This window comes from Neodiprion fabricii, chromosome 4 (assembly GCF_021155785.1).
Source record: "Neodiprion fabricii isolate iyNeoFabr1 chromosome 4, iyNeoFabr1.1, whole genome shotgun sequence".
Classification (NCBI taxonomy): Eukaryota; Metazoa; Arthropoda; class Insecta; order Hymenoptera; family Diprionidae; genus Neodiprion; species Neodiprion fabricii.
In genome coordinates this window covers 8,475,856-8,489,075 of record NC_060242.1, presented here as the reverse complement: position 1 = coordinate 8,489,075, position 13,220 = coordinate 8,475,856, and the positions used below count along the sequence as shown (strand labels likewise).

Sequence of the window (13,220 nt, the reverse complement as noted above, 5' to 3'; positions counted from 1 at the left end):
TGTTGCGAAAATTCAACGCTTGTGCAACGATAAATTGACGTTGAAGCCTTATTTAACTAAAAAAGTAGAGTAAACCGGACAAACTGATTTTGCGTTGCAATCACCAAAAAAGGATCGAAATTAGCACATAACAGTTACGCGTACCTCGTTTTTCGTAATTCCAACAATATTCGAACAGTTTTGTTAACGATAGCTGATTTACTGAATTTTTTTAGTTACTGTAACAAATGAAATTTTTCTCAGTGTACTTTTGAAAGCATGGGTTTTGAGTATTTTTAAGGTCAAGGAATCCGATTATGAGGGTAAAAAAAGTTATTTTTCCCGCGCATTCATACAGTTTTGAGCCCTCGAAGTTGACGAGTTTTTGATCATTTTCTCAAATGGCGTCACAGACCGAACTACCATTGGATAACAATATTCTTGAGTTCAAATATACAATTTCAAGAATCATCGACTATTTTTCTAATATACTCTACAATTATACTGTATAATAAAACACGTTGATTCAGCAATTTGAAAAGTTGTGTATTTGGACTCAAAAATAAAATTATTTAGTGTTTTTTAAAAGATAAACCATCTTAAAAGAAGAAAATGATAGTTTGTTTTACGACGTAATTTAAGAGAATGATTAAAAATTCGTCAACTCCGAGGTCTCAAAACTTTATGAATCCCCGAAACATTATGTTTTATGGTCATATCGGATTTACTGACCTAAAACTGCTTAAAACACATGGTTAAAAAAGTAAATATTCACCTGACACACAGTAAGAATTCTTCTTTGACTTGTACGGCAGTGTTCAAATTTCCACCACTCGGATTGCGACAAGTTCAATAATAATGAGGATTGATGAAAGCTCAACGTCAGCCGTACGTCCATTAAATTTTTTCGAAATTACATCTCTTTGGAGATTCCAACAATTTAATTTTGCCGGACTGCATCCATGCGTATAACAGGACGAACCTTGCGTGACCGTTGCAGATCTCATTCTTTGACGGAACAATAAACTTAAGCCCACTTATTTTCGTGACTTGTTTAAAAAAAATCAGGCGAATAACTCCGCGTCGAGTAATGATTTTCAAGCTACGCTTTTAAATTAACCGTCTTCGAATAACCTAAATTCGAGACGAGTAGCCGGGCATTCAAGATCCTTCTGCTTTCGTACAAAATTGAATTCTACTCATTTCCAGCGTCATTATCAGGCCTCCTTTCTTCTTCTTGTATCGCACGTATTTTGCGGAAATAAATTTGGATAAAAGCCTGGGTAAATCCGAGTTAACAAACAAGGGGCTCTACTCAGTCTCATTGAATTTCAACGTCGCATCTGCTCGCCTTTCAAGCACTCGAATAACTATTCGATTCAGAAATAAAGGGCCGTCAGAATCATCCTTTCCTAGCTCTGAGTTTCCACGTTATCAGCTAAAGTAACAAGACCTTCGCACCAATCCTCCTCATACGTTGGCGGCGCCAAAGTAACTTCGAATTCACGAATATGCAGCAGCTTATACCGACAATGAGAGAAAACCTGAACTCCGTTTCCAGTGACTTGCATTTGCGTAATCACTTTCAACTCGAAACATAATTTTTCCATTTCCAATTTTTTCAAGACGTGTTTATTCTGCTTCTTACACCTTCTATATATACTCTTTCGCTCACTGTGTTATGTTACCAAAAAATTTTCATCCTTCTTTCACCAAGAATGACGTTTCGCATATTCGACGGTGGAGTGCATTTGCCACGCTGCTAGGTTTTAAAAAAGAATTTCATCCTCGTGCTATGAAAGTATACATATTTTTGTGAAGGGTAAGAATTCTCGACCTCGTAGATGATATATTATTGAGTCTTATTGTATATTTTTATAGAAAAAAAAAATTTTTTGTTCTTGACAGTCAAATGAAAAAATTAATCGTTCTGAGGAGAGCCCATATCCGGGCCGAAACGTTAACGAAAATACGTTATACATTTCTATGACCGCTCACCAAGACTCAATAATACATACATATTTTTGGCAATGTTGAGCAGAATCTCCTTCTAAAGGTTTCTTGCACACACAAAATTTCATCGTAGGAGGTTGAAATTTTTTTTCAAAACCCGTACTACCATAATTCAAAAATTCCTGGAAGGATTTTCGCGTAAACTTTTTTGTAATCAGGTAAGAATTAAAAAATCGTTTTCTCAGCCAAAATTTCACCGCTTTTAAATACTTATAACGATATTTTATTCGAACAGGTTTTTCGACTACATTTAAAGCGACTGGCACAAAAATCTGTGATCGAAATTGAAACAACGGTTATTAAATTTTAATAAATTGAAAGATGATGAATTGTTTTCCAGGTTGAATATCAGTCAGCCTTTTGATTCCTCGTAACCCGTCGGCTTCTTTATTCGGGAAAAAATGTGGAAATAAATATTCAGAGAAAAACAAGGGTACCAAAGTGAAGGACTGTCAGGAGCAGTTCGTCACGCTTTAGCAAGAGTCCCTGATCCGGAGGACGATGGTTGGCTGCCTTCAACGGATGCATTTTCTCATTCCGAGCTACCAACCAAGGTAGATTAGGATTTTGTGCTCTAGGGGAGAAAGGGATGGTATTTATTTTAGTCCGCGGAAGCTTCAAGGGGAGAGACAAAAGCTGGGAGGATTTACCGTCGGCTGATTTATGCGAATGTGACATAAATGGAGGGAGAAAATCGCGCGGAGGATCGTCGCTTTCATTGCAGTGTATGTACCACCGTCATACGCGTCACGTGCACGAGGATGGTTGTAGAAAAAAAAAACGAAAACAAAAAAGGAAAAAAAAAATAGACACGGTTTCGTGAAATGTTCACTGTAGCTTTTATGAATCTAGGTGATAGGCGTGAAAAAATTCCCCCTCAAGCTTGTTAATTCATGAAGCGTTGTTCATTGATCATTTATACAAGATACAGGAGATTACAATGTTCGAATCTAATTCAAGAAACAAGGATTGTGAAAAAAACGCCTTTCTGTTCACGGATTCAACTGAAATACAAAATCTGATGAGATATTGCAGGATATAACGAGTTTTACAATTTGTCAGGAAGATGTCGTTAGTAGTTATTTGCAAAACGAATGGTGTTCATCCCTCTCAGTCGATTGATGTTGATATTGTGGAAGCTGTAGCTGCATTTTTGCCGATCTCTGCCGAGCAATACGTCGGACTGAAAAACAGTTCTGTAGATTATAAGGGCGGATTTTTTGGAACTTTGACCCTTATGCTATACACTGTGGGGTCAAAATGACCCCGCGTCACGTCTGTTGTAAATCTCATGTGAAAAACATCCAAAATAACCTGATAAATAATGAAACATCGTGAAAATCGTTAATTCATTATTTTCCCAAAAATTCGGTCTCACTCACTCAAATAAATACCTTTTTTTCATTGCGCAGTATCTCAATTTTTTTTTTTTTTTTCTCAAATATCTGTGTCTTGCGAGTCATTCAGCCAAACTTTCAACTCAAAATATTGAAAATTTAGTGAGTCAGGATATTTTGAGTGGAATGATCCATTTTCCGGTATTTTTGATGTTTTGCGAATTTTTTCGTTTTTTGTCTTATTCCAAATGTTGAATGGATTTTTCATACCGTTGTCGAAATTCAACGCTACACTGATTGTGCCTCTTTAAATACGAACGAGTAGAATTCCATACGTTGGAAAATTACCGACACGCAAGTGTTCTACGAAGTTGCAATCGTTATTTTCCAATGTAATATCGCAGTGATGCAATTGCACTGCCGAAGCTGCTGATGAGAAAAAATAAACGCGATTCGTATCACCCGTCTTATTGCTAGATATCTGCGCATCTGTGTCATACGTTCAAAAGTCTTTATGCAATGTATCACTTTTACGCTGGCTGACTACACGTGACCACAAGCCTGGAAACAACCTCGTAAAAAATTATGAGACCTTTAAATTGTAACAGTTTATATAAAGCACCTACTATTTGAAGCAAATAAGAAAGCAAGGTGCCATTTGAACGAACCGTCTAACTCGAAATGTAATTTTACTAATTTAATAAACCTGTAGGTAAAGGCTTGACCTCTGTTATTACGTTGACGAATTTCCGTCTTCGCCAACTCTCGCTCTCACTTCTGCGATAACGACGGAACGATCGACACCTTTCTTAAAATATTAATTTAGTAGTGAGCATGTAAAAACGAAAAGTTTGGTGGATATTTGATTCATAATAAAATTGCACGCTAATTTAATTCATTAAACAATATATTTTACAAACGGATAAAACAAAAGTTCGAAAACAGAAAAATCAAAGTTGGTAAAAAAACGAAAAACTAACTATTGCAAATTTAATTAAACGACGAAACGAGACAAAGAAAGGCGACGATTGGCCTGGGATTTTATCGATAAGTTTTTATGTAACTTTGTTTCTACTTGAAGCAGGATTCTTTTGTTATACACTGTGTACAAAAACATAATTCACATAATTTCATCGAATGCAGTTCTTTAGTGTTCCTTTTATTTCAAATAAAAGAAGAAATCATTCGTTATCGGGTGTTAATATTCTAATAAAAAATAGGCATTATATAAATAAGTAATTCGTTAGAGTATAAAGTAAACTAGAATGTGACAATAAAAACGAAAGATAAATTGAGAATTATTGAATCTTTAGTAATTCTTACTATAATGACCATCCGTGAACTAAAATTCGTAGATGTACTTAGCATTATAGTACAAGCTAAGGTACATTGTGATGAATTATGAATTCATCGGGGTTTTCCACAATTCTCAAAAAAGGTACAATTTCATTATTCAAAAAATATTCACTACGTTTTTTAGAATGTTCCACTTTGGAAATTGATTGAAATTATCAAAAGCTATACGAGAAGCAATTAATTTTGCCCTGAAAATTGAGAAGCTCGGAATAGAAAATCCTATATTGCAGTGAATGGTAAAAAACATATATTTTCATTACGCAAAAATGATCACGCTTAATATTTCAATATCAAATTTGATTTCCTAATTGAGGGTATAAAGCCAAACTTTAAGGGGTTACATCTAGTTGGAATTTTTGAAAATATTGGTTTTGGGTTTTCCACGGATTCTCAAGATATAAAATTTCAAAAATATTCTCTGCAAATTTCAAATCGGGTGTCCGACATCTTTGATTCTATGAATGTTTATTGAATTACATTTTATCCACGTATAAACTCGACCCAAGATCTTGAACGCGTTTTTCTCAAAACAACTTCTTCAAAATCTGTGACCACGATGTCGCAAAAATCACTGCACCGATCAACTTCAAATCTTACGAGCATTTTTTACAAATGAAAATACAGTGCTTAATCGGAGTAATTTTTTTTAGATGCACAGTTTCTTTTTTTTTTTTTCTAGCATCAACGAAATTGGAGAAAAATTTTACTCGCCGAAATTTTCACAACCACTTTGGACAGCGGCCATTTTTCAAAAATCAATATTATATTGAATCCTTTGGATCAAGCACTGGATGATTTCATACAAAAACTAAATTCGTTTGATTTTGTATTTTGCGTGAATGTGAAAAAAAAAAAATTGAAAACCTGCACACATTTTCCCAGAAAAAACTAACGAAAATTGCGCTTTTTTTCAAGCGCGGTTTTTAAACCCCTTAAAGTCGGCTTTGATCGCTCTCACAACCAAGCATCAATAAGAAAAGTGTCGATACAGACTTATCAATGATTTGTCAGCATCGTGAATACCATTTTGCCAAGATTTGGTAGAGCTTGGTCCAATAACATTTCGTCGTGAAATTTGATTCCCAAGTTTTTCTGAGAACCAAATCATCGAATATTTGTCGTAGAATGTCAAAATCGAACTCGTGATTTTTACACACAGTGGAATCCTTAGGATTACGATGAAGAAACCGTCACACGTTCGAAGTAGTTTCATCTTTGTATTGCTTCTTGTTACATTTCGTACATTTCGAGACGATGATTTATGGCAAGAAGTCACAAACCGTATATAAATACTCGGGTGCCAGTAGAAACTGTTTCACCAGGGGGAAAATCCGTTCTCTCGTGTTGTTCATTTGAAGATTAATGAAGATAATGAAGCGCACCTACCCGTTATCAACTTTGTTACCCCATATTCATGATACGACAGCGCAGCCGTTTTCAGTAATAAAGCACTTCGTTAGAAAGATAAATTTATTATATGTCAAACCGTGATACTGACTGCATTTGTTCCGACAATGTTACTGCTTAGCGTTTTTAATCAAATTTCGTTTATTGGTTGAAAATGATTTCTAACGATCAGGCTTATAAAACTCGTCACACCAACTACACTGAGAAAAATTTCATTTGTCACAGTAACTAGAAAAATTCAGTAAAACAGGTATCGTTAACAAAACTGTTTGAAAAAGGAGGTACACGTAACCATTTTGCGCTATTGTCGATACTTTTTTGATAATTGCAACGCAAAATCAGTTTCTTCGGTTTGCTCTCCTTTTTCAGTTAAATAAGGTCTTAACATCAGTTTATTGTTGCACAAGCGTTAAATTTTGGCAACAGTTACAAGAAAATGTAGCAACAGTGATCGTAATGAGAAAGAATAGTAACGGATAGTAATTTTCATTTTCCACTTAGAACTATATTTTTCGTTTGTGGTAAAAAATTAAAATAGTTAAGGACCGAGAGGTAACTGGAACTAAAAATGTCTCTCAGTGTATATAAATTATCTCATCGATATCATTTCTTCGTCTGATCTTACGTACAATTGTTTTTACGTTCCATCGAGTCGTTTGATCCCAGTTAAATTGGTCACAAAAAAACCTTCACATAGCGCAGTAAACTATGAATGAAACGAATCATAATCGCCATGTGAAAATACTATACCCATCGTAAGACAGAATATCGAAATTCTTCGATCGTTGCGTTGTAGATTTAGCTTTTCTCAATCAAAGATAAGATATTGACGCGATATTCCGGGCTTAGTGTTCAACCATGTATCTACAAAATTACTCCCGACGTTCATCAAGCTCCACGTCGTAATTTGATTGAAGCTCACGGACTGACCAACAGCCGTTGAACACGCTGAATCATATCAGTCTCAACACAGCAGAGCCGTTCCTTAATTATACAAATTTGTCGCGTGTCGTTTGAAGACGTAATTAGACGCAGAGGGCGTACGATGACTCGTGCTTAACAGTTTTAATTATCAAATTCAGCTCTCATCCGCTGCCCGCAAAACCATTTGCAAATGTAGCTGCACGTAGGCTGCATTTCTAATTTCGCGATTCTATCTCGGGGGAATACAAAGGTGTCATACTTATCTGCAGTAACGTGTAAAGACAAACTTTGATAAGGAAATTTCGTAATTTATGAATTTAATACGAAGGGTGCTAATTGCAGTGAATTATAAATCGTGCCGAGGCTGCGATACCCCGGGAAAGTAATTCCGCTCGGGCAATAAAATGTCGCGCTATCGCATATGAGGGGGTGCCTAACCTTCAAGTTCGAAAAAAACGCAAGTGGACAGTTTCGTCGGATCAGTTATACGTTCCAATTTCTAGCACGATTTTTATCAAGGTGCTTAGATAACAAATATGAGTGTTACAATATTTTTCAACCCTTTGGGGGCCAGTTGGACGTAAATTGACTTGTTTAGTATGTATTGTTTGTTTGGTCCAAGTTTTTTTCATATTTCTAATATATTTGTGCATTTTTTATATGTACATTAGCACCTTTTAGACTCTTGGATTCCTGAGTCATTAAAATTTCACGCAAAATTGGAATAATTCATTTATTTATATGTTTGTCATAAACAATTACCGTAAAAAGTCTCTCTCTCTCTTTTCTTTTCTTGTTTTGTAAGTATTCACCATACACAGTTTTAAAATATATATTTTTTCAGAATTATCCGTACACTGGTTTGAAAAAAAAAAAAAAAATTGCAAATTTCGAAAAATGAATTTTTTTTCAAGACTTTTTATTATTGATTTATTATTATTATTATTTTTTATGACTGTTTTCACGGATACATTTACTTGACCACATGATTCTAAGATATTATGTCATCGTTGAAGGCGTAGTTATTACCAAAATCGCAATTAGCGACCCTGAAAACTTCCATATTGTACTAATTTTTTTTTTGCAAATTACGCAAAAATCGCAAAGTTAGCCCAACGCATCGGTTATATTGGATCGGGCATTTTAAAATTTAGTAATCCTAACTTCAGAATCGTGAACAGCTACCCGAAAAACCAATAGATCACCTAAGATTTTCAAAATGTTAACATTTTTTTGGTAGAAAACTCTGCCCCTCAAAAGGTTAAATCCAAGTTCAGTCGGTCTCTTCTTTTACTGTTATTCACCGACGTGTAAATAATTCCTCCCCTAAGTCCATGGGTGAATTGAAGTGGCAGTCCAAGCTTGGAATATGGGTAGACTCGTCAGAGGTGGCGGCTTTCACCCGGGGACCAAGGATATCGGTTTACTATGACGATTTCACGCTCGATTTCGCATCGCGAATCCTTAATACCGAGAGCCAGTTAGTAAGCCCAGATCAAAAGGGCTCAACTATTTAGATGCCGCATCATTGGCGGTGCCCCTCTCTTCAGGATCGCTGTCTCGTATCGGCTTGGCTTACGGCACCAAAGCTTCCGCTTAAATTCTAACTCTTGGACTAAGTCCTTGCAGCTATCGAGGCGTTTGTTCTACCCCGACCTTCCGTTCCAGCCCCTTAAAATTTGCCGAATATCTGTCGGGCATTAACGCCGGAATTTCAATCAGTGTAAGGCTGAACTTGAGAGGCATTAACAAACGGTCGGTCGATTGAGTCACGTTTTGGGAAACCTTTTGGACATTTCTTTCCTAGACGGTTTGTTTTTCTTTTGGATTTTCAGAGATGTCGCGTTTTTGACTGATCGGGGATCATTCATTCGCCAGAAACTATGACAGTGGGTCAGTTGAACGTCGATCCTCGGTTGGACGTTTGTCCAACTGGCTCATCTTATCACGAATGACGAGGGTTCCTTAAGCGTCAGTAGATAGCTGAGAACGAATCTTTGGGACAGGCACAATCGATTGGGAAAATTTTTTCCAGAGTCTAGATTGTTTTTGTACGACGAACTCCGTTCTCGTATTAACACCGACTTGAATGGTCTTTCAATCATCCCGGATTCATGTAGGATATGAGGATCATGGAGTTGGGAAAAGCGTTCGATTTTTAGCCATACTTAAATTATGTTTAGAAATTTTTTTCGTCTATAAAACTGAATTTTATTCAACAACCATTACGTATCTTCCACAGTAAGACATTTCATCTGTATTGTGTAAAAATTTTGTTGGAAAATTTCAAACGGTAAGAAAGTTACAGTCGTTTTTTGTTGACAGCGTTTACGGTACCAAACGTTCCTCTTCCATTTCGTTTTCTTAAAGTGGATAAATAAAACTTGTACTTGTCAAACCAGAATTTGAAAATTCCATTTTTTCGGATCACGCCAGTCTCTGTAATAAAACAGGCGATTTATCAGCTAAAAACACTGTGCCAGATATCGAAAAAACAGCTAAATAAGTACTAGATTATTGTGTGAAACATAAGTGTGATCCAAACAAAACTAGATCACGATCAGTCAAGTAGTCGCAGAGATATTTCTGGTACCGATTTTGAAAACACTGTTTCAAGACAAACGCGTTTGAAGTTTTGAGTCCAGTTCACACTGAAATCACTGGTTTATTTCAAACTTACACAAAATCATCGATTCCTGGGCCATCATGACGGATCTTTCTGAGATTTTTGTAGCTGTGCATGTCAACCTTATACTTTCTTCTTTTGACGCAACGAGCGAATGATCTTGAACGACGTTAAAAGTCAAAAGCGATAAAACGAGGAGCCGAGGTTTCATTTTCTCGAAAAGATCCTTGTGAGATGGCTCAAAACATTGCGTGGAACGAACCGGACTTTTCGTCGCCTACCGTCCGCGCAACGTATCAAAGGTTTTACCACAATTCGAAATGGAAAGTATCGAATGAACAGCCCTGGTAACAGAGCTGCGGCCTCCCCGAAGCCCAATTAGCTACCTTTTGTAATTACGCCGATAATTGGATCCAGCTGGGCTATGAACCTGCGGTAGTTTCGACGCGGTTTTGTCGGCAACCCAGGCACAGCTAGTATCCAAATCGTTGTAGGTCAAAGTTCGATGTACGCTTCCGTGGCCTTTGTATATAGGTAGGTGCTGGTCGTTTGTGCGGCTTGTTAAAGTCAACTTACATGCATAATTGCTCGTTTTCAAATGATTTTCACGAAAGACGGTTGCTCAGAAGTTGGAGATTCGTGTTTGGAAATTTTTATGAGGTTCGATCACTCGTGAATGCAAATATTTCTCTACTTCATTTCTGTGTGTCACTTTACCAATTACCTCAAATCTTTTATACAGCAAACCAGCAACTCAGTTAGATTAATACGAATTCCTGTACTCAAGTTTTACGAATGTTGGTCAGAGTTAATCAAATTCAGATTGTGAAAATGTTAAGGATCCATAAAATTGAAATTGTAAGTTACGAAAGAAGAATTCTTCTACGTCGCTTACCCTAATAATTTATCGCTGCAGTTTAGCATGACGAATAGATTGTTGAAATTATTGCGAAAAATAAATGACGATACGAAGACGAGCATCCGTTTTCATTATCGAGATTTTAACGAGATCAATAATTTGCTGTATACATTTAAATAAATAAAATTTCACGGTGAAAGATTATCCTACGAATATTACCTGATTGAAAAATTTCTGTTTTCAGGCTCAATTCGTATAAAAACCGAATAAGCTCACGCAATTTCTTCCCTAATCAACTTACAACAAGTCCAAAACTTTGAACGCGTTAAGTTTAAACTGATTTATTTCGAAACTACATTTTTCAACCTGGTTGACATAAAATACCCAGTTCTGTTCAACCGATGGACTTTGAATTTGGAATGGACCTCCAGTATACATCTCTCTGTACTTTGGACCTCGGAAATTTAAAAATTATTATTATGACTATTTCAAAAAAAATTAAAATCTTTGAAAAAATAGGGAGAAAAATTAACTGTCCTTCAGGCAGTCACCAGTTCCTTAATTTTTTTCTTACATCCTTTTCTCTTTCGCCTCGGCCATAATGACATTCTTATTGAGCAAAAAAATTGGTTTTATTACTGTTTCGAATGAATGGGAGCACTGGAATTATGTCAACGGTCTCAAACCGTTTTTATTCACGGTCATATTCAGAGGCCAATAACATTCTTAACCTTTATTTTTTTTTTTTTTTTTAACAAAAATTTTACCGTAAGCTCTTGAAACGTAAATGACAACCGTAAAAATTGTAAAAAAAAAACGTAAAGTAAATTAATTTTCCTTATCAAGCCCGAAAAACGCTCGAAATTTGGACATCTAGATTAACGATCTACTCAATTTTTCCTCTGTTTCAAGAGACTTCACTTTTTCTCCTTACTTTCACTTATGGAAACGGTTTTCCGATTGTTTACTTTTCATTATCCTGTGTCCTAGTGCAAAAAAAAAAAAAAAAAAAAAAAAAACACATACACCGAGGAAAAAATGAAAATTGAGGAAATTCGGAAGATGGGTAATCGCTCACAGACGGCAAACAGTGGAGGACGTCTGGTGGAAATTCAATTGCTAATCAGCGGAGCAGCACATTCGAGTACCTATCGCCCTCTCGCCGAACAACCTGATTAATGCAAACACGCGTCCGGGAACGAGATACACACACACACACACACACAATATACTTATATATATTAGGGTGGGCCAAAAAAATCGACAATTTTTTTTTTTTCACGTTATACTCCGAAAACTTGGTTGGTAGAGACCTTAAAAACATTCTCTCCAAGTATGAGCTCTTAATTTTAATAGGAAGCTCCTCCGCCTCGCAGTTTTCTATTTTTTTCTTATGTTGAGAAAGAAAAATACATATCTCGGTATCTACTATTTATAAAAAACAAAAATTCGTCACACATTTTCGTAGGAAATCGAATTCTCTACAAAAAAGGTTTCTTACAATTTTTTTGTACACCTCACTGTTCAGAAGTTATTGAAGGTTAAACTTTGATCATTTTAAGGTAGATGTCTTTTTGTTTTATGAATTTTATAACTCTTCAACAAAAAGTCATTATAACACGCGCAACTCATGGTAGTGTTGGAAATTTACTGCTCTACAGTAATGGTCTCTTATGATTAGTCGATTAAATTAACCGTTCAGAAGATATTCACCGTCAAACTTCAATGCACACTATTTTCAACAGTTTTTTGTTAATAATTCAAACTATTTCATTTTCAATTTCAATTTTGTACAAATTTCCTGTTCACTATCATTGGCAATAATAACACTCCTGCAGTTTTTTTTAACAGTATTACCTCTTTTCCTAACTTTTGGTTCAGACTCTACAGCCCATTCAACCATAAGAGATAATCTAGGGTCATACTTCTGAGTGTTAACTGTTTTGGCAATTAGGATTCACGAGTGGATGCAAATTTGTTGTGAAGTCGACTCGGAACAGAGTTGGACAACACTCGGTGTTAGACACCGGGTGCACGGGCTGGGTCGCTATGACGTATATGTGACCTTCTGAAGTATTTCAAGGGACTGGAGAACCGCAATGCGACATCCAGACTGACTTTTATTACGCGGAGCAACGGATGCGAACATTGCTATAGGTGCGAGTAATACGACCAGGACATCCATATTTGTTCTTGCGAATTTGATTTCTTCAAAATTTCGGATTCGCAACCACCTAAAATCATATCGAGAATAAGATTCCTTGGGAAAATCACATATCTTCACATAATTTTGTAGTCAGATTATTCACGTCATTGGAAGCTCAAAACTTTAGGGCACCGCGGAAGTTTCACGATAAACAGGCCAAAGACTTTGCCGGCTCAATTTCGTTACTGAGTTTTTTTAGGTTATGCACGACAGATAATGAAAGCTGTTTTTTTTTTTTTTTTTTTTTATGTATACTCGTTTTTCGGACGCATTTCGGATTTGTATTTGATTCTTTAATTCGTGCCGAAGCTGTTCTTAAAATTATTGAAACTTTTCGTCAGAAGTGAAGTCAGACTCGGTTAAAAAACTCGATCGCGATGACCGAAATTTGGTCCTGGAAAATAAATTTTAGGGTTGATATATACTCTGCGAAACATTATTTTCACATAATCAAAATGCTTAATTGATTTTATAAAGCCTAAAAAAAAGATGGTTTGGTATTGTCTAAGAACA

The 13,220-nt window shown here is 36.0% G+C and overlaps 1 protein-coding gene across 1 annotated transcript in view; it reads right to left on the bottom strand.

Moving 5' to 3' along the window:
- The window catches only part of LOC124179789 (protein artichoke-like), a 263,799-nt gene that overhangs the window by 202,919 nt on the left and 47,660 nt on the right, over nucleotides 1-13,220 (bottom strand). The gene's annotated exons all lie outside the window — the stretch shown is intronic.